This window comes from Electrophorus electricus, chromosome 1, assembly GCF_041902795.1.
Source record: "Electrophorus electricus isolate QZ-2024a chromosome 1, ASM4190279v1, whole genome shotgun sequence".
NCBI classification, from domain to species: Eukaryota; Metazoa; Chordata; class Actinopteri; order Gymnotiformes; family Gymnotidae; genus Electrophorus; species Electrophorus electricus.
The window spans coordinates 3,871,221-3,891,220 of record NC_137497.1 but is presented as its reverse complement, the minus strand read 5'-3'; the positions used below and the strand labels follow the sequence as shown (position 1 = coordinate 3,891,220).

The 20,000-nt window shown below is 40.9% G+C and overlaps 1 protein-coding gene across 3 annotated transcripts in view; it reads right to left on the bottom strand.

Moving 5' to 3' along the window:
* Window positions 1-20,000, bottom strand: part of LOC145643369 (uncharacterized) — a 99,169-nt gene that overhangs the window by 3,558 nt on the left and 75,611 nt on the right. The gene's annotated exons all lie outside the window — the stretch shown is intronic.

Here is a 20,000-nt window from a genome sequence, read left to right as displayed (position 1 = left end):
CACAGATAATAGTTCTGTCTCTCTCTCTCCCTCTCACACAGATAATAGTTCTGTCTCTCTCTCTCTCTCTCACACAGATAATAGTTCTCTCTCTCTCTCTTTCTCTCTCTCACACAGATAATAGTTCTGTCTCTCTCCCTCTTTCACACAAATAATAGTTCTGTCTCTCTCTCACACAGATAATAGATCTCTCTCTCTCACAAAGATAATAGTTCTCTCTCTCTCTCACACAGATGAGTTCTGTCTCTCTTTCTCTCTCCCTCTCACACAGATAATAGTTCTCTCTCTCTCTCTCACACAGATAATAGTTCTATCTCTCTCTCTCTCTCTCTCACACAGATAATAGTTCTGTCTCTCTCTCTCTCACACAGAAAATAGTTCTGTCTCTCTCTCTCTCTCTCTCTCACACACACAGATAATACTTCTGTCTCTCTCTCTCTCTCTCACACACAGATAATAGTTCTCTCTCTCCCTCTCACACAGATAATAGTTCTGTCTCTCTCTCTCACACACAGATAATAGTTCTGTCTCTCTCTCTCTCTCTCATACAGATAATAGTTCTGTCTCTCTCTCTCTCACACAGATAATAGTTCTGTCTCTCTCTCTCTCACACAGATAATAGTTCTGTCTCTCTCTCTCACACAGATAATAGTTCTGTCTCTCTCTCTCACACAGATAATAGTTCTGTCTCTCTCTCTCTCACAGATAATAGTTCTGTCTCTCTCTCTCTCACACAGATAATAGTTCTGTCTCTCTCTCTCTCACACAGATAATAGTTCTGTCTCTCTCTCTCTCACACAGATAATAGTTCTGTCTCTCTCTCTCTCACACAGATAATAGTTCTGTCTCTCTCTCTCTCACACAGATAATAGTTCTGTCTCTCTCTCACACAGATAATAGTTCTGTCTCTCTCTCTCTCACAGATAATAGTTCTCTCTCTCTCTCACACACAGATAATAGTTCTGTCTTTCTCTCTCTCTCTCTCCCTCTCTCACACAGATAATAGTTCTGTCTCTCTCTCTCTCTCACACAGATAATAGTTCTGTCTCTCTCTCTCTCTCACACAGATAATAGTTCTGTCTCTCTCTCTCTCTCTCTCTCTCTCTCTCTCTCTCTCCCTCTCACACAGATAATAGTTCTGTCTCTCTCTCTCTCTCACATAGATAATAATTCTGTCACTCTCTCTCTCTCACACAGATAATAATTCTGTCTCTCTCTCTCTCTCACACAGATAATAGTTCTGTCTCTCACTCTCTCTCACACAGATAATAGTTCTGTCTCTCACTCTCTCTCACACAGATAATAGTTCTGTCTCTCTCTCTCTCTCTCACAGATAATAGTTCTGTCTCTCTCTCTCACACACAGATAATAGTTCTGTCTCTCTCTCTCTCTCTCATACAGATAATAGTTCTGTCTCTCTCTCACACAGATAATAGTTCTGTCTCTCTCTCTCTCACACAGATAATAGTTCTGTCTCTCTCTCTCTCACACAGATAATAGTTCTGTCTCTCTCTCTCTCACACAGATAATAGTTCTGTCTCTCTCTCTCACACACAGATAATAGTTCTGTCTCTCTCTCTCTCACACAGATAATAGTTCTGTCTCTCTCTCTCTCACACAGATAATAGTTCTGTCTCTCTCTCTCTCACACAGATAATAGTTCTGTCTCTCTCTCTCTCTCTCACACAGATAATAGTTCTGTCTCTCTCTCTCTCACACAGATAATAGTTCTGTCTCTCTCTCTCTCACACAGATAATAGTTCTGTCTCTCTCTCACACAGATAATAGTTCTGTCTCTCTCTCTCTCACAGATAATAGTTCTCTCTCTCTCTCACACACAGATAATAGTTCTGTCTTTCTCTCTCTCTCTCTCTCTCTCTCCCTCTCTCACACAGATAATAGTTCTGTCTCTCTCTCTCTCTCACACAGATAATAGTTCTGTCTCTCTCTCTCTCTCACACAGATAATAGTTCTGTCTCTCTCTCTCTCTCTCTCTCTCTCTCTCTCTCTCTCTCCCTCTCACACAGATAATAGTTCTCTCTCTCTCTCTCTCACAGATAATAGTTCTCTCTCTCTATCTCTCTCACACAGATAATAGTTCTCTCTCTCTATCTCTCTCACAGATAATAGTTCTGTCTCTCTCTCTCTCTCTCACAGATGATAGTTCTGTCTCTCTCTCTCTCTCTCACAGATGATAGTTCTGTCTCTCTCTCTCTCTCACAGATGATAGTTCTGTCTCTCTCTCTCTCTCTCTCACAGATAATAGTTCTGTCTCTCTCTCTCACAGATAATAGTTCTGTCTCTCTCTCTCACAGATAATAGTTCTGTCTCTCTCTCTCACACAGAGAATAGTTCTGTCTCTCTCTCTCTCTCACACAGATAATAGTTCTGTCTCTATCTCTCTCTCACACAGATAATAATTCTGTCTCTCTCTCTCACACAAATAGTTCTGTCTCTCTCTCTCTCTCTCACAAAGTTAATAGTTCTGTCTCTCTCTCTCTCTCTCTCACACAAATAGTTCTGTCTCTCTCTCTCTCACACAGATAATAGTTCTGTCTCTCTCTCTCACACAGATAATAGTTCTGTCTCTCTCTCACACACAGATAATAGTTCTGTCTCTCTCTCTCTCACAGATAATAGTTCTGTCTCTCTCTCTCTCTCTCTCACAGATAATAGTTCTGTCTCTCTCTCTCACACAGATAATAGTTCTGTCTCTCTCTCTCTCTCTCTCTCTCATACAGATAATAGTTCTGTCTCTCTCTCACACAGATAATAGTTCTGTCTCTCTCTCTCTCACACAGATAATAGTTCTGTCTCTCTCTCTCTCACACAGATAATAGTTCTGTCTCTCTCTCTCACACACAGATAATAGTTCTGTCTCTCTCTCTCTCACACAGATAATAGTTCTGTCTCTCTCTCTCTCACACAGATAATAGTTCTGTCTCTCTCTCTCTCACACAGATAATAGTTCTGTCTCTCTCTCTCTCACACAGATAATAGTTCTGTCTCTCTCTCTCTCACACAGATAATAGTTCTGTCTCTCTCTCTCTCACACAGATAATAGTTCTGTCTCTCTCTCTCTCACAGATAATAGTTCTCTCTCTCTCTCACACACAGATAATAGTTCTGTCTTTCTCTCTCTCTCTCTCTCTCTCTCTCTCTCTCCCTCTCTCACACAGATAATAGTTCTGTCTCTCTCTCTCTCTCACACAGATAATAGTTCTGTCTCTCTCTCTCTCACACAGATAATAGTTCTGTCTCTCTCTCTCTCACACACAGATAATAGTTCTGTCTCTCTCTCTCTCTCACACAGATAATAATTCTGTCACTCTCTCTCTCTCTCTCTCTCCCTCTCACACAGATAATAGTTCTGTCTCTCTCTCTCACACACAGATAATAGTTCTGTCTCTCTCTCTCTCTCTCATACAGATAATAGTTCTGTCTCTCTCTCACACAGATAATAGTTCTGTCTCTCTCTCTCTCACACAGATAATAGTTCTGTCTCTCTCTCTCACACAGATAATAGTTCTGTCTCTCTCTCTCACACAGATAATAGTTCTGTCTCTCTCTCTCTCACAGATAATAGTTCTGTCTCTCTCTCTCTCACACAGATAATAGTTCTGTCTCTCTCTCTCTCACACAGATAATAGTTCTGTCTCTCTCTCTCTCACACAGATAATAGTTCTGTCTCTCTCTCTCTCACACAGATAATAGTTCTGTCTCTCTCTCTCTCACACAGATAATAGTTCTGTCTCTCTCTCACACAGATAATAGTTCTGTCTCTCTCTCTCTCACAGATAATAGTTCTCTCTCTCTCTCACACACAGATAATAGTTCTGTCTTTCTCTCTCTCTCTCTCTCTCTCTCCCTCTCTCACACAGATAATAGTTCTGTCTCTCTCTCTCTCTCACACAGATAATAGTTCTGTCTCTCTCTCTCTCTCACACAGATAATAGTTCTGTCTCTCTCTCTCTCTCTCTCTCTCTCTCTCTCTCTCTCCCTCTCACACAGATAATAGTTCTGTCTCTCTCTCTCTCTCACATAGATAATAATTCTGTCACTCTCTCTCTCTCACACAGATAATAATTCTGTCTCTCTCTCTCTCTCACACAGATAATAGTTCTGTCTCTCACTCTCTCTCACACAGATAATAGTTCTGTCTCTCTCTCTCACACACAGATAATAGTTCTGTCTCTCTCTCTCTCTCACACAGATAATAGTTCTGTCTCTCTCTCTCTCTCACACAGATAATAGTTCTGTCTCTCACTCTCTCTCACACAGATAATAGTTCTGTCTCTCTCTCTCTCTCTCACAGATAATAGTTCTGTCTCTCTCTCTCACACACAGATAATAGTTCTGTCTCTCTCTCTCTCTCTCATACAGATAATAGTTCTGTCTCTCTCTCACACAGATAATAGTTCTGTCTCTCTCTCTCTCACACAGATAATAGTTCTGTCTCTCTCTCTCTCACACAGATAATAGTTCTGTCTCTCTCTCTCTCACACAGATAATAGTTCTGTCTCTCTCTCTCACACACAGATAATAGTTCTGTCTCTCTCTCTCTCACACAGATAATAGTTCTGTCTCTCTCTCTCTCACACAGATAATAGTTCTGTCTCTCTCTCTCTCACACAGATAATAGTTCTGTCTCTCTCTCTCTCTCTCACACAGATAATAGTTCTGTCTCTCTCTCTCTCACACAGATAATAGTTCTGTCTCTCTCTCTCTCACACAGATAATAGTTCTGTCTCTCTCTCACACAGATAATAGTTCTGTCTCTCTCTCTCTCACAGATAATAGTTCTCTCTCTCTCTCACACACAGATAATAGTTCTGTCTTTCTCTCTCTCTCTCTCTCTCTCTCCCTCTCTCACACAGATAATAGTTCTGTCTCTCTCTCTCTCTCACACAGATAATAGTTCTGTCTCTCTCTCTCTCTCACACAGATAATAGTTCTGTCTCTCTCTCTCTCTCTCTCTCTCTCTCTCTCTCTCTCTCTCTCTCTCCCTCTCACACAGATAATAGTTCTGTCTCTCTCTCTCTCACATAGATAATAATTCTGTCACTCTCTCTCTCTCACACAGATAATAATTCTGTCACTCTCTCTCACACAGAGAATAGTTCTGTCTCTCTCTCTCTCTCTCTCACACAGATAATAGTTCTGTCTCTCTCTCTCACACACAGATAATAGTTCTGTCTCTCTCTCTCTCACAGATAATAGTTCTGTCTCTCTCTCTCACACAGATAATAGTTCTATCTCTCTCTCACACAGATAATAGTTCTGTCTTTCTCTCTCTCTCTCTCTCTCTCTCTCCCTCTCTCACACAGATAATAGTTCTGTTTCTCTCTCTCTCTCACACAGATAATAGTTCTGTCTCTCTCTCTCTCACACAGATAATAGTTCTGTCTCTCTCTCTCTCTCTCTCTCTCCCTCTCACACAGATAATAGTTCTGTCACTCTCTCTCTCTCACACAGATAATAATTCTGTCACTCTCTCTCTCTCTCTCTCTCTCTCTCTCACACAGATAATAGTTCTGTCTCTCTCTCTCTCTCACACAGATAATAGTTCTGTCTCTCTCTCTCTCTCTCTCACACACAGATAATAGTTCTGTCTCTCTCTCTCACACAGAGAATAGTTCTGTCTCTCTCTCTCACACAGAGAATAGTTCTGTATCTCTCTCTCTCTCTCTCTCTCTCTCACACAGATAATAGTTCTGTCTCTCTCTCACACAGATAATAGTTCTGTCTCTCTCTCTCACAGATAATAGTTCTCTCTCTCTCTCTCACACAGATAATAGTTCTCTCTCTCTCTCACAGATAATAGTTCTCTCTCTCTCTCTCACAGATAATAGTTCTCTCTCTCTATCTCTCACACAGATAATAGTTCTCTCTCTCTATCTCTCTCACAGATAATAGTTCTGTCTTTCTCTCTCTCTCTCTCTCTCTCTCTCTCTCTCTCTCACACAGATAATAGTTCTGTCTCTCTCTCCCTCTCTCACAGATAACAGTTCTGTCTCTCTCTCTCTCTCTCACAGATAATAGTTCTGTCTCTCTCTCTCTCTCACAGATAATAGTTCTGTCTCTCTCTCTCTCTCACAGATAATAGTTCTGTCTCTCTCTCTCTCTCACAGATAATAGTTCTGTCTCTCTCTCTCTCTCTCACAGATAATAGTTCTGTCTCTCTCTCTCTCTCACAGATAATAGTTCTGTCTCTCTCTCTCTCACAGATAATAGTTCTGTCTCTCTCTCTCACAGATAATAGTTCTGTCTCTCTCTCTCTCACAGATAATAGTTCTGTCTCTCTCTCTCTCACAGATAATAGTTCTGTCTCTCTCTCTCACACAGATAATAGTTCTGTCTCTCTCTCTCTCACACAGATAATAGTTGTCTCTCTCTCTCTCACACAGATAATAGTTGTCTCTCTCTCTCTCACACACAGATAATAGTTCTGTCTCTCTCTCTCTCTCACACAGATAATAGTTCTGTCTCTCTCTCTCTCTCTCACAGAAAATAGTTCTGTCTCTCTCTCTCTCTCTCTCTCTCTCACACAGATAATAGTTCTGTCTCTCTCTCTCTCTCACAGATAATAGTTCTGTCTCTCTCTCTCTCACACAGATAATAGTTCTGTCTCTCTCTCTCTCACACAGATAATAGTTCTGTCTCTCTCTCTCTCTCACAGATAATAGTTCTGTCTCTCTCTCTCTCTCACACAGATAATAGTTCTCTCTCTCTCTCTCACACAGATAATAGTTCTCTCTCTCTCTCTCACACAGATAATAGTTCTCTCTCTCTATCTCTCTCACAGATAATAGTTCTGTCTTTCTCTCTCTCTCTCTCTCTCTCTCCCTCTCTCACACAGATAATAGTTCTCTCTCTCTCTCTCTCACAGATAATAGTTCTCTCTCTCTATCTCTCTCACACAGATAATAGTTCTCTCTCTCTATCTCTCTCACAGATAATAGTTCTGTCTCTCTCTCTCTCTCTCACAGATGATAGTTCTGTCTCTCTCTCTCTCTCTCACAGATGATAGTTCTGTCTCTCTCTCTCTCTCACAGATGATAGTTCTGTCTCTCTCTCTCTCTCTCTCACAGATAATAGTTCTGTCTCTCTCTCTCACAGATAATAGTTCTGTCTCTCTCTCTCACAGATAATAGTTCTGTCTCTCTCTCTCACACAGAGAATAGTTCTGTCTCTCTCTCTCTCTCACACAGATAATAGTTCTGTCTCTATCTCTCTCTCACACAGATAATAATTCTGTCTCTCTCTCTCACACAAATAGTTCTGTCTCTCTCTCTCTCTCACAAAGTTAATAGTTCTGTCTCTCTCTCTCTCTCTCTCTCACACAAATAGTTCTGTCTCTCTCTCTCTCACACAGATAATAGTTCTGTCTCTCTCTCTCACACAGATAATAGTTCTGTCTCTCTCTCACACACAGATAATAGTTCTGTCTCTCTCTCTCTCACAGATAATAGTTCTGTCTCTCTCTCTCTCTCTCTCACAGATAATAGTTCTGTCTCTCTCTCTCACACAGATAATAGTTCTGTCTCTCTCTCTCTCTCTCTCTCATACAGATAATAGTTCTGTCTCTCTCTCACACAGATAATAGTTCTGTCTCTCTCTCTCTCACACAGATAATAGTTCTGTCTCTCTCTCTCTCACACAGATAATAGTTCTGTCTCTCTCTCTCACACACAGATAATAGTTCTGTCTCTCTCTCTCTCACACAGATAATAGTTCTGTCTCTCTCTCTCTCACACAGATAATAGTTCTGTCTCTCTCTCTCTCACACAGATAATAGTTCTGTCTCTCTCTCTCTCACACAGATAATAGTTCTGTCTCTCTCTCTCTCACACAGATAATAGTTCTGTCTCTCTCTCTCTCACAGATAATAGTTCTCTCTCTCTCTCACACACAGATAATAGTTCTGTCTTTCTCTCTCTCTCTCTCTCTCTCTCTCTCTCTCTCTCTCCCTCTCTCACACAGATAATAGTTCTGTCTCTCTCTCTCTCTCACACAGATAATAGTTCTGTCTCTCTCTCTCTCACACAGATAATAGTTCTGTCTCTCTCTCTCTCACACACAGATAATAGTTCTGTCTCTCTCTCTCTCTCACACAGATAATAATTCTGTCACTCTCTCTCTCTCTCTCTCTCCCTCTCACACAGATAATAGTTCTGTCTCTCTCTCTCACACACAGATAATAGTTCTGTCTCTCTCTCTCTCTCTCTCATACAGATAATAGTTCTGTCTCTCTCTCACACAGATAATAGTTCTGTCTCTCTCTCTCTCACACAGATAATAGTTCTGTCTCTCTCTCTCACACAGATAATAGTTCTGTCTCTCTCTCTCTCACAGATAATAGTTCTGTCTCTCTCTCTCTCACACAGATAATAGTTCTGTCTCTCTCTCTCTCACACAGATAATAGTTCTGTCTCTCTCTCTCTCACACAGATAATAGTTCTGTCTCTCTCTCTCTCACACAGATAATAGTTCTGTCTCTCTCTCTCTCACACAGATAATAGTTCTGTCTCTCTCTCACACAGATAATAGTTCTGTCTCTCTCTCTCTCACAGATAATAGTTCTCTCTCTCTCTCACACACAGATAATAGTTCTGTCTTTCTCTCTCTCTCTCTCTCTCTCTCCCTCTCTCACACAGATAATAGTTCTGTCTCTCTCTCTCTCTCACACAGATAATAGTTCTGTCTCTCTCTCTCTCTCACACAGATAATAGTTCTGTCTCTCTCTCTCTCTCTCTCTCTCTCTCTCTCTCTCTCTCCCTCTCACACAGATAATAGTTCTGTCTCTCTCTCTCTCTCACATAGATAATAATTCTGTTACTCTCTCTCTCTCACACAGATAATAATTCTGTCTCTCTCTCTCTCTCACACAGATAATAGTTCTGTCTCTCACTCTCTCTCACACAGATAATAGTTCTGTCTCTCTCTCTCACACACAGATAATAGTTCTGTCTCTCTCTCTCTCTCACACAGATAATAGTTCTGTCTCTCTCTCTCTCTCACACAGATAATAGTTCTGTCTCTCACTCTCTCTCACACAGATAATAGTTCTGTCTCTCTCTCTCTCTCACACAGATAATAGTTCTGTCTCTCTCTCTCTCTCACACAGATAATAGTTCTGTCTCTCTCTCTCTCTCACACAGATAATAATTCTGTCTCTCTCTCTCCCTCACACAGATAATAATTCTGTCTCTCTCTCTCTCACACAGATAATAGTTCTGTCACTCTCTCTCTCACACAAATAGTTCTGTCTCTCTCTCTCACACAGATAATAGTTCTGTCTCTCTCTCTCTCTCACACAGATAATAGTTCTGTCTCTCTCTCTCTCTCTCTCACACACAGATAATAGTTCTGTCTCTCTCTCTCACACAGAGAATAGTTCTGTCTCTCTCTCTCACACAGAGAATAGTTCTGTCTCTGTCTCTCACACAGAGAATAGTTCTGTATCTCTCTCTCTCTCACACAGATAATAGTTCTGTCTCTCTCTCTCTCTCTCTCACAGATAATAGTTCTGTCACTCTCTCTCTCTCTCTCTCTCTCTCCCTCTCACACAGATAATAGTTCTGTCTCTCTCTCACACACAGATAATAGTTCTGTCTCTCTCTCTCTCACACAGATAATAGTTCTGTCTCTCTCTCTCTCTCACATAGATAATAATTCTGTCACTCTCTCTCTCTCTCTCTCTCCCTCTCACACAGATAATAGTTCTGTCTCTCTCTCTCTCACACAGATAATAGTTCTGTCTCTCTCTCTCTCTCACACAGATAATAGTTCTGTCTCTCACTCTCTCTCACACAGATAATAGTTCTGTCTCTCTCTCTCTCTCTCACACAGATAATAATTCTGTCTCTCTCTCTCTCACACAGATAATAGTTCTGTCACTCTCTCTCTCACACAAATAGTTCTGTCTCTCTCTCTCTCACACAGATAATAGTTCTGTCTCTCTCTCTCTCTCACACAGATAATAGTTCTGTCTCTCTCTCTCTCTCACACAGATAATAGTTCTGTCTCTCTCTCTCTCTCTCTCTCTCACACAGATAATAGTTCTGTCTCTCTCTCTCACACAGATAATAGTTCTGTCTCTCTCTCTCTCACACAGATAATAGTTCTGTCTCTCTCTCTCTCACACAGATAATAGTTCTGTCTCTCTCTCTCTCTCTCTCTCACAGATAATAGTTCTGTCTCTCTCTCTCTCTCTCACAGATAATAGTTCTGTCACTCTCTCTCTCTCTCTCTCTCTCTCTCTCTCTCACACACAGATAATAGTTCTGTCTCTCTCTCTCTCACAGATAATAGTTCTGTCTCTCTCTCTCTCACAGATAATAGTTCTGTCTCTCTCTCTCTCTCACACAGATAATAGTTCTGTTTCTCTCTCTCTCACACAGATAATAGTTCTGTTTCTCTCTCTCTCACACAGATAATAGTTCTGTCTCTCTCTCTCTCACACAGATAATAGTTCTGTCTCTCTCTCTCTCACACAGATAATAGTTCTGTCTCTCTCTCTCTCTCTCACACAGATAATAGTTCTGTCTCTCTCTCTCTCACACAGATAATAGTTCTGTCTCTCTCTCTCTCACACAGATAATAGTTCTGTCTCTCTCTCTCACACAGATAATAGTTCTGTCTCTCTCTCTCTCACACAGATAATAGTTCTGTCTCTCTCTCTCTCACACAGATAATAGTTCTGTCTCTCTCTCTCTCTCACAGATAATAGTTCTCTCTCTCTATCTCTCTCACACAGATAATAGTTCTCTCTCTCTATCTCTCTCACAGATAATAGTTCTGTCTCTCTCTCTCTCTCTCTCTCTCACAGATAATAGTTCTGTCTTTCTCTCTCTCTCTCACATATAATAGTTCTGTCTCTCTCTCTCTCACAGATAATAGTTCTGTCTCTCTCTCTCACACAGAGAATAGTTCTGTCTCTCTCTCTCTCTCACACAGATAATAATTCTGTCACTCTCTCTCTCTCTCTCTCTCTCTCCCTCACACAGATAATAGTTCTGTCTCTCTCTCTCACACAGATAATAGTTCTGTCTCTCTCTCTCTCACACAAATAGTTCTGTCTCTCTCTCTCTCACAAAGTTAATAGTTCTGTCTCTCTCTCTCTCTCACAGATAATAGTTCTGTCACTCTCTCTCTCTCTCTCTCCCTCTCACACAGATAATAGTTCTGTCTCTCTCTCTCACACAAATAGTTCTGTCTCTCTCTCTCACAAAGTTAATAGTTCTGTCTCTCTCTCTCTCTCTCTCTCAGATAATAGTTCTGTCACTCTCTCTCTCTCTCTCTCTCTCTCTCTCCCTCTCACACAGATAATAGTTCTGTCTCTCTCTCACACACAGTTAATAGTTCTGTCTCTCTCTCTCTCAAAGATAATAGTTCTGTCTCTCTCTCTCTCTCTCACAGATAATAGTTCTGTCTCTCTCTCTCACACACAGATAATAGTTGTCTCTCTCTCTCTCTCTCTCACACAGATAATAGTTCTGTCTCTCTCTCACACAGATAATAGTTCTGTCTCTCTCTCTCCCTCACACAGATAATAATTCTGTCTCTCTCTCTCCCTCACACAGATAATAGTTCTGTCTCTCTCTCTCACACAGATAATAGTTCTGTCACTCTCTCTCTCACACAAATAGTTCTCTCTCTCTATCTCTCTCTCACAGATAATAGTTCTGTCTCTCTCTCTCTCTCTCTCTCACACAGATAATAGTTCTGTCACTCTCTCTCTCTCTCTCTCTCTCCCTCTCACACAGATAATAGTTCTGTCTCTCTCTCTCTCTCACAGATAATAGTTCTCTCTCTCTATCTCTCTCACACAGATAATAGTTCTGTCTCTCTCTCTCTCACACACAATAGTTCTGTCTCTCTCTCTCTCACACAGATAATAATTCTGTCTCTCTCTCTCACACAGATAATAATTCTGTCTCTCTCTCTCCCTCACACAGATAATAATTCTGTCTCTCTCTCTCCCTCACACAGATAATAGTTCTGTCACTCTCTCTCTCACACAAATAGTTCTCTCTCTCTATCTCTCTCTCACAGATAATAGTTCTGTCTCTCTCTCTCTCTCTCTCTCACACAGATAATAGTTCTGTCTCTCTCTCTCACACAGATAATAGTTCTGTCTCTCTCTCTCTCTCTCTCTCACAGATAATAGTTCTGTCTCTCTCTGTCTCTCACACAGATAATAGTTCTGTCTCTCTCTCACACAGATAATAGTTCTCTCTCTCTCTCTCACACAGATAATAGTTCTCTCTCTCTCTCTCTCTCACACAGATAATAGTTCTCTCTCTCTCTCACAGATAATAGTTCTCTCTCTCTATCTCTCTCACACAGATAATAGTTCTCTCTCTCTATCTCTCTCACAGATAATAGTTCTGTCTTTCTCTCTCTCTCTCTCTCTCTCTCTCTCCCTCTCTCACACAGATAATAGTTCTCTCTCTCTCTCTCTCACAGATAATAGTTCTCTCTCTCTATCTCTCTCACACAGATAATAGTTCTCTCTCTCTATCTCTCTCACAGATAATAGTTCTGTCTCTCTCTCTCTCTCTCTCTCTCACAGGTAATAGTTCTGTCTTTCTCTCTCTCTCTCACATATAATAGTTCTGTCTCTCTCTCTCACAGATAATAGTTCTGTCTCTCTCTCTCACACAGATAATAGTTCTCTCTCTCTATCTCTCTCACACAGATAATAGTTCTCTCTCTCTATCTCTCTCACAGATAATAGTTCTGTCTCTCTCTCTCTCTCTCTCTCTCTCTCACAGATAATAGTTCTGTCTTTCTCTCTCTCTCTCACATATAATAGTTCTGTCTCTCTCTCTCACAGATAATAGTTCTGTCTCTCTCTCTCACACAGAGAATAGTTCTGTCTCTCTCTCTCACACAGAGAATAGTTCTGTCTCTCTCTCTCACACAGAGAATAGTTCTGTCTCTCTCTCTCTCACAGATAATAGTTCTGTCTCTCTCTCACACACAGATAATAGTTCTCTCTCTCTCTCTCTCACACAGATAATAGTTCTGTCTCTCTCTCTCTCACACAGATAATAATTCTGTCACTCTCTCTGTCTCTCTCTCCCTCACACAGATAATAGTTCTGTCTCTCTCTCTCACACAGATAATAGTTCTGTCTCTCTCTCTCACACAAATAGTTCTGTCTCTCTCTATCTCACAGATAATAGTTCTGTCTCTCTCTCTCTCACAGATAATAGTTCTGTCTCTCTCTCTCTCTCTCTCTCACAGATAATAGTTCTGTCTCTCTCTCACACACAGATAATAGTTCTGTCTCTCTCTCTCTCACACAGATAAAAGTTCTGTCTCTCTCTCTCTCACACAGATAATAGTTCTGTCTCTCTCTCTCTCTCACACAGATAATAGTTCTGTCTCTCTCTCTCTCTCTCTCTCTCTCTCTCTCCCTCTCACACAGATAATAGTTCTGTCTCTCTCTCTCTCTCACATAGATAATAATTCTGTCACTCTCTCTCTCACACACAGATAATAATTCTGTCACTCTCTCTCTCTCTCTCTCTCCCTCTCACACAGATAATAGTTCTCTCTCTCTCTCTCTCTCTCACACAGATAATAGTTCTGTCTCTCTCTCTCTCTCACACAGATAATAGTTCTGTCTCTCTCTCTCTCTCACACAGATAATAGTTCTGTCTCTCTCTCTCTCTCTCTCTCTCACACAGATAATAGTTCTGTCTCTCTCTCTCACACAGATAATAGTTCTGTCTCTCTCTCTCACACAGATAATAGTTCTGTCTCTCTCTCTCTCTCACACAGATAATAGTTCTGTCTCTCTCTCTCTCACACAGATAATAGTTCTGTCTCTCTCTCTCTCTCTCTCTCACAGATAATAGTTCTGTCTCTCTCTCTCTCTCTCACAGATAATAGTTCTGTCACTCTCTCTCTCTCTCTCTCTCTCTCTCTCTCACACACAGATAATAGTTCTGTCTCTCTCTCTCTCACAGATAATAGTTCTGTCTCTCTCTCTCTCACAGATAATAGTTCTGTCTCTCTCTCTCTCTCACACAGATAATAGTTCTGTTTCTCTCTCTCTCACACAGATAATAGTTCTGTCTCTCTCTCTCTCACACAGATAATAGTTCTGTCTCTCTCTCTCTCACACAGATAATAGTTCTGTCTCTCTCTCACACAGATAATAGTTCTGTCTCTCTCTCTCTCACACAGATAATAGTTCTGTCTCTCTCTCTCTCACACAGATAATAGTTCTGTCTCTCTCTCTCTCACACAGATAATAGTTCTGTCTCTCTCTCTCTCACACAGATAATAGTTCTGTCTCTCTCTCTCTCACAGATAATAGTTCTCTCTCTCTATCTCTCTCACACAGATAATAGTTCTCTCTCTCTATCTCTCTCACAGATAATAGTTCTGTCTCTCTCTCTCTCTCTCTCTCTCTCACAGATAATAGTTCTGTCTTTCTCTCTCTCTCTCACATATAATAGTTCTGTCTCTCTCTCTCACACAGATAATAGTTCTGTCTCTCTCTCTCACACAGAGAATAGTTCTGTCTCTCTCTCTCTCTCACACAGATAATAATTCTGTCACTCTCTCTCTCTCTCTCTCTCTCTCACACAAATAGTTCTGTCTCTCTCTCTCTCTCACAGATAATAGTTCTGTCTCTCTCTCTCTCCCTCTCACACAGATAATAGTTCTGTCTCTCTCTCACACACAGATAATAGTTCTGTCTCTCTCTCTCACACAAATAGTTCTGTCTCTCTCTCTCACAAAGTTAATAGTTCTGTCTCTCTCTCTCTCTCTCTCTCAGATAATAGTTCTGTCACTCTCTCTCTCTCTCTCTCTCTCTCTCCCTCTCACACAGATAATAGTTCTGTCTCTCTCTCACACACAGTTAATAGTTCTGTCTCTCTCTATCTCAAAGATAATAGTTCTGTCTCTCTCTCTCTCTCTCTCACAGATAATAGTTCTGTCTCTCTCTCTCACACACAGATAATAGTTGTCTCTCTCTCTCTCTCTCACACAGATAATAGTTGTCTCTCTCTCTCTCTCTCACACAGATAATAGTTCTGTCTCTCTCTCACACAGATAATAGTTCTGTCTCTCTCTCTCACACAGATAATAGTTCTGTCTCTCTCTCTCCCTCACACAGATAATAATTCTGTCTCTCTCTCTCCCTCACACAGATAATAATTCTGTCTCTCTCTCTCTCACACAGATAATAGTTCTGTCACTCTCTCTCTCACACAAATAGTTCTCTCTCTATCTCTCTCTCACAGATAATAGTTCTGTCTCTCTCTCTCTCTCTCTCTCTCTCACACAGATAATAGTTCTGTCACTCTCTCTCTCACACAGATAATAGTTCTGTCTCTCTCTCACACACAGTTAATAGTTCTGTCTCTCTCTCTCTCAAAGATAATAGTTCTGTCTCTCTCTCTCTCTCTCACAGATAATAGTTCTGTCTCTCTCTCTCTCACACAGATAATAGTTGTCTCTCTCTCTCTCTCTCACACAGATAATAGTTCTGTTTCTCTCTCTCTCACACAGATAATAGTTCTGTCTCTCTCTCTCTCACACAGATAATAGTTCTGTCTCTCTCTCTCACACAGATAATAGTTCTGTCTCTCTCTCTCTCTCAAAGATAATAGTTCTCTCTCTCTATCTCTCTCACACAGATAATAGTTCTGTCTCTCTCTCTCTCACACACATAATAGTTCTGTCTCTCTCTCTCTCACACAGATAATAATTCTGTCTCTCTCTCTCCCTCACACAGATAATAATTCTGTCTCTCTCTCTCTCACACAGATAATAGTTCTGTCACTCTCTCTCTCACACAAATAGTTCTCTCTCTCTATCTCTCTCTCACAGATAATAGTTCTGTCTCTCTCTCTCTCTCTCTCTCTCACACAGATAATAGTTCTGTCTCTCTCTCTCACACAGATAATAGTTCTGTCTCTCTCTCTCTCTCTCTCTCACAGATAATAGTTCTGTCTCTCTCTGTCTCTCACACAGATAATAGTTCTCTCTCTCTCTCTCACACAGATAATAGTTCTCTCTCTCTCTCTCACACAGATAATAGTTCTCTCTCTCTCTCTCACAGATAATAGTTCTGTCTCTCTCTGTCTCTCACACAGATAATAGTTCTGTCTCTCTCTCTCACACAGATAATAGTTCTGTCTCTCTCTCACACAGATAATAGTTCTCTCTCTCTCTCTCACACAGATAATAGTTCTCTCTCTCTATCTCTCTCACACAGATAATAGTTCTCTCTCTCTATCTCTCTCACAGATAATAGTTCTGTCTTTCTCTCTCTCTCTCTCTCTCTCTCCCTCTCTCACACAGATAATAGTTCTCTCTCTCTCTCTCTCACAGATAATAGTTCTCTCTCTCTATCTCTCTCACACAGATAATAGTTCTCTCTCTCTATCTCTCTCACAGATAATAGTTCTGTCTCTCTCTCTCTCTCTCTCTCTCACATATAATAGTTCTGTCTCTCTCTCTCACAGATAATAGTTCTGTCTCTCTCTCTCACACAGAGAATAGTTCTGTCTCTCTCTCTCACACAGAGAATAGTTCTGTCTCTCTCTCTCACACAGAGAATAGTTCTGTCTCTCTCTCTCTCACAGATAATAGTTCTGTCTCTCTCTCACACACAGATAATAGTTCTCTCTCTCTCTCTCTCACACAGATAATAGTTCTGTCTCTCTCTCTCTCACACAGATAATAATTCTGTCACTCTCTCTCTCTCTCTCTCTCCCTCACACAGATAATAGTTCTGTCTCTCTCTCTCACACAGATAATAGTTCTGTCTCTCTCTCTCACACAAATAGTTCTGTCTCTCTCTATCTCACAAAGTTAATAGTTCTGTCTCTCTCTCTCTCTCACAGATAATAGTTCTGTCACTCTCTCTCTCTCTCTCTCTCTATCTCTCTCACAGATAATAGTTCTGTCACTCTCTCTCTCTCTCTCTCTCTATCTCTCTCACAGATAATAGTTCTGTCTCTCTCTCTCTCTCACAGATAATAGTACTGTCTCTCTCTCTCTCTCACAGATAATAGTTCTGTCTCTCTCTCTCTCTCTCACAGATAATAGTTCTGTCTCTCTCTCTCTCTCACAGATAATAGTTCTGTCTCTCTCTCTCTCTCACAGATAATAGTTCTGTCTCTCTCTCTCTCACAGATAATAGTTCTGTCTCTCTCTCTCTCTCACAGATAATAGTTCTGTCTCTCTCTCTCTCACACAGATAATAGTTCTGTCTCTCTCTCTCACAGATAATAGTTCTGTCTCTCTCTCTCTCTCTCACAGATAATAGTTCTGTCTCTCTCTCTCTCTCACAGATAATAGTTCTGTCTCTCTCTCTCTCTCACAGATAATAGTTCTGTCTCTCTCTCTCTCTCACAGATAATAGTTCTGTCTCTCTCTCTCTCTCTTTCACAGATAATAGTTCTGTCTCTCTCTCTCACAGATAATAGTTCTGTCTCTCTCTCTCACAGATAATAGTTCTGTCTCTCTCTCTCACAGATAATAGTTCTGTCTCTCTCTCTCACTCACAGATAATAGTTCTGTCTCTCTCTCTCACACACAGATAATAGTTCTGTCTCTCTCTCTCACAGATAATAGTTCTGTCTCTCTCTCTCTCTCACACAGATAATAGTTCTGTCTCTCTCTCTCTCTCACACAGATAATAGTTCTGTCTCTCTCTCTCTCACAGATAATAGTTCTGTCTCTCTCTCTCTCTCTCTCTCTCTCACACAGATAATAGTTCTGTCTCTCTCTCTCTCTCACAGATAATAGTTCTGTCTCTCTCTCTCTCACACAGATAATAGTTCTGTCTCTCTCTCTCACACAGATAATAGTTCTCTCTCTCTCTCTCACACAGATAATAGTTCTCTCTCTCTCTCACACAGATAATAGTTCTCTCTCTCTCTCTCTCACACAGATAATAGTTCTGTCTCTCTCTCTCTCTCACAGATAATAGTTCTCTCTCTCTCTCTCACACAGATAATAGTTCTGTCTCTCTCTCTCTCTCTCACAGATAATAGTTCTGTCTCTCTCTCTCACACAGATAATAGTTCTCTCTCTCTCTCTCACACAGATAATAGTTCTCTCTCTCTCTCACACACAGATAATAGTTCTCTCTCTCTCTCTCTCACACAGATAATAGTTCTCTCTCTCTATCTCTCTCACACAGATAATAGTTCTCTCTCTCTCTCTCTCTCACAGATAATAGTTCTCTCTCTCTCTCTCTCACAGATAATAGTTCTCTCTCTCTATCTCTCTCACACAGATAATAGTTCTGTCTTTCTCTCTCTCTCTCTCTCTCTCTCCCTCTCTCACACAGATAATAGTTCTGTCTCTCTCTCTCTCACAGATAATAGTTCTGTCTCTCTCTCTCACACACAGATAATAGTTCTGTCTCTCTCTCACACAGAGAATAGTTCTGTCTCTCTCTCACACAGAGAATAGTTCTGTATCTCTCTCTCTCTCTCTCACACAGATAATAGTTCTGTCTCTCTCTCTCACACAGATAATAGTTCTGTCTCTCTCTCTCTCACACAGATAATAGTTCTGTCTCTCTCTCTCCCTCACACAGATAATAATTCTGTCTCTCTCTCTCTCTCACACAGATAATAGTTCTGTCACTCTCTCTCTCACACAAATAGTTCTCTCTCTCTATCTCTCTCTCACAGATAATAGTTCTGTCTCTCTCTCTCTCTCTCACACAGATAATAGTTCTGTCTCTCTCTCTCTCACACAGATAATAGTTCTGTCTCTCTCTCTCACACAGATAATAGTTCTGTCTCTCTCTCTCACACAGATAATAGTTCTCTCTCTCTCTCACACAGATAATAGTTCTGTCTCTCTCTCTCTCTCACAGATAATAGTTCTGTCTCTCTCTCTCTCACACAGATAATAGTTCTGTCTCTCTCTCTCTCACACAGATAATAGTTCTGTCTCTCTCTCTCACACACAGATAATAGTTCTGTCTCTCTCTCTCACACAGATAATAGTTCTCTCTCTCTCTCACACACAGATAATAGTTCTCTCTCTCTCTCTCACACAGATAATAGTTCTCTCTCTCTCTCTCTCTCTCTTTCACAGATAATAGTTCTGTCTCTCTCTCTCACAGATAATAGTTCTGTCTCTCTCTCTCACAGATAATAGTTCTGTCTCTCTCTCTCACTCACAGATAATAGTTCTGTCTCTCTCTCTCACACACAGATAATAGTTCTGTCTCTCTCTCTCTCACACAGATAATAGTTCTGTCTCTCTCTCTCTCTCACACAGATAATAGTTCTGTCTCTCTCTCTCTCTCTCACAGATAATAGTTCTGTCTCTCTGTCTCTCTCTCTCTCTCACACAGATAATAGTTCTGTCTCTCTCTCTCTCTCACAGATAATAGTTCTGTCTCTCTCTCTCTCTCACACAGATAATAGTTCTGTCTCTCTCTCTCTCACACAGGTAATAGTTCTGTCTCTCTCTCTCTCTCTCACAGATAATAGTTCTGTCTCTCTCTCTCACACAGATAATAGTTCTCTCTCTCTCTCTCACACAGATAATAGTTCTCTCTCTCTCTCTCACACAGATAATAGTTCTCTCTCTCTCTCTCTCACACAGATAATAGTTCTCTCTCTCTATCTCTCTCACACAGATAATAGTTCTCTCTCTCTCTCTCTCTCTCACAGATAATAGTTCTCTCTCTCTCTCTCTCACAGATAATAGTTCTGTCTCTCTCTCTCACTCACAGATAATAGTTCTGTCTCTCTCTCTCACACACAGATAATAGTTCTGTCTCTCTCTCTCTCACACAGATAATAGTTGTCTCTCTCTCTCACAGATAATAGTTCTGTCTCTCTCTCTCTCTCACACAGATAATAGTTCTGTCTCTCTCTCTCTCTCACACAGATAATAGTTCTGTCTCTCTCTCTCTCACAGATAATAGTTCTGTCTCTCTCTCTCTCTCTCTCTCTCACACAGATAATAGTTCTGTCTCTCTCTCTCTCTCACAG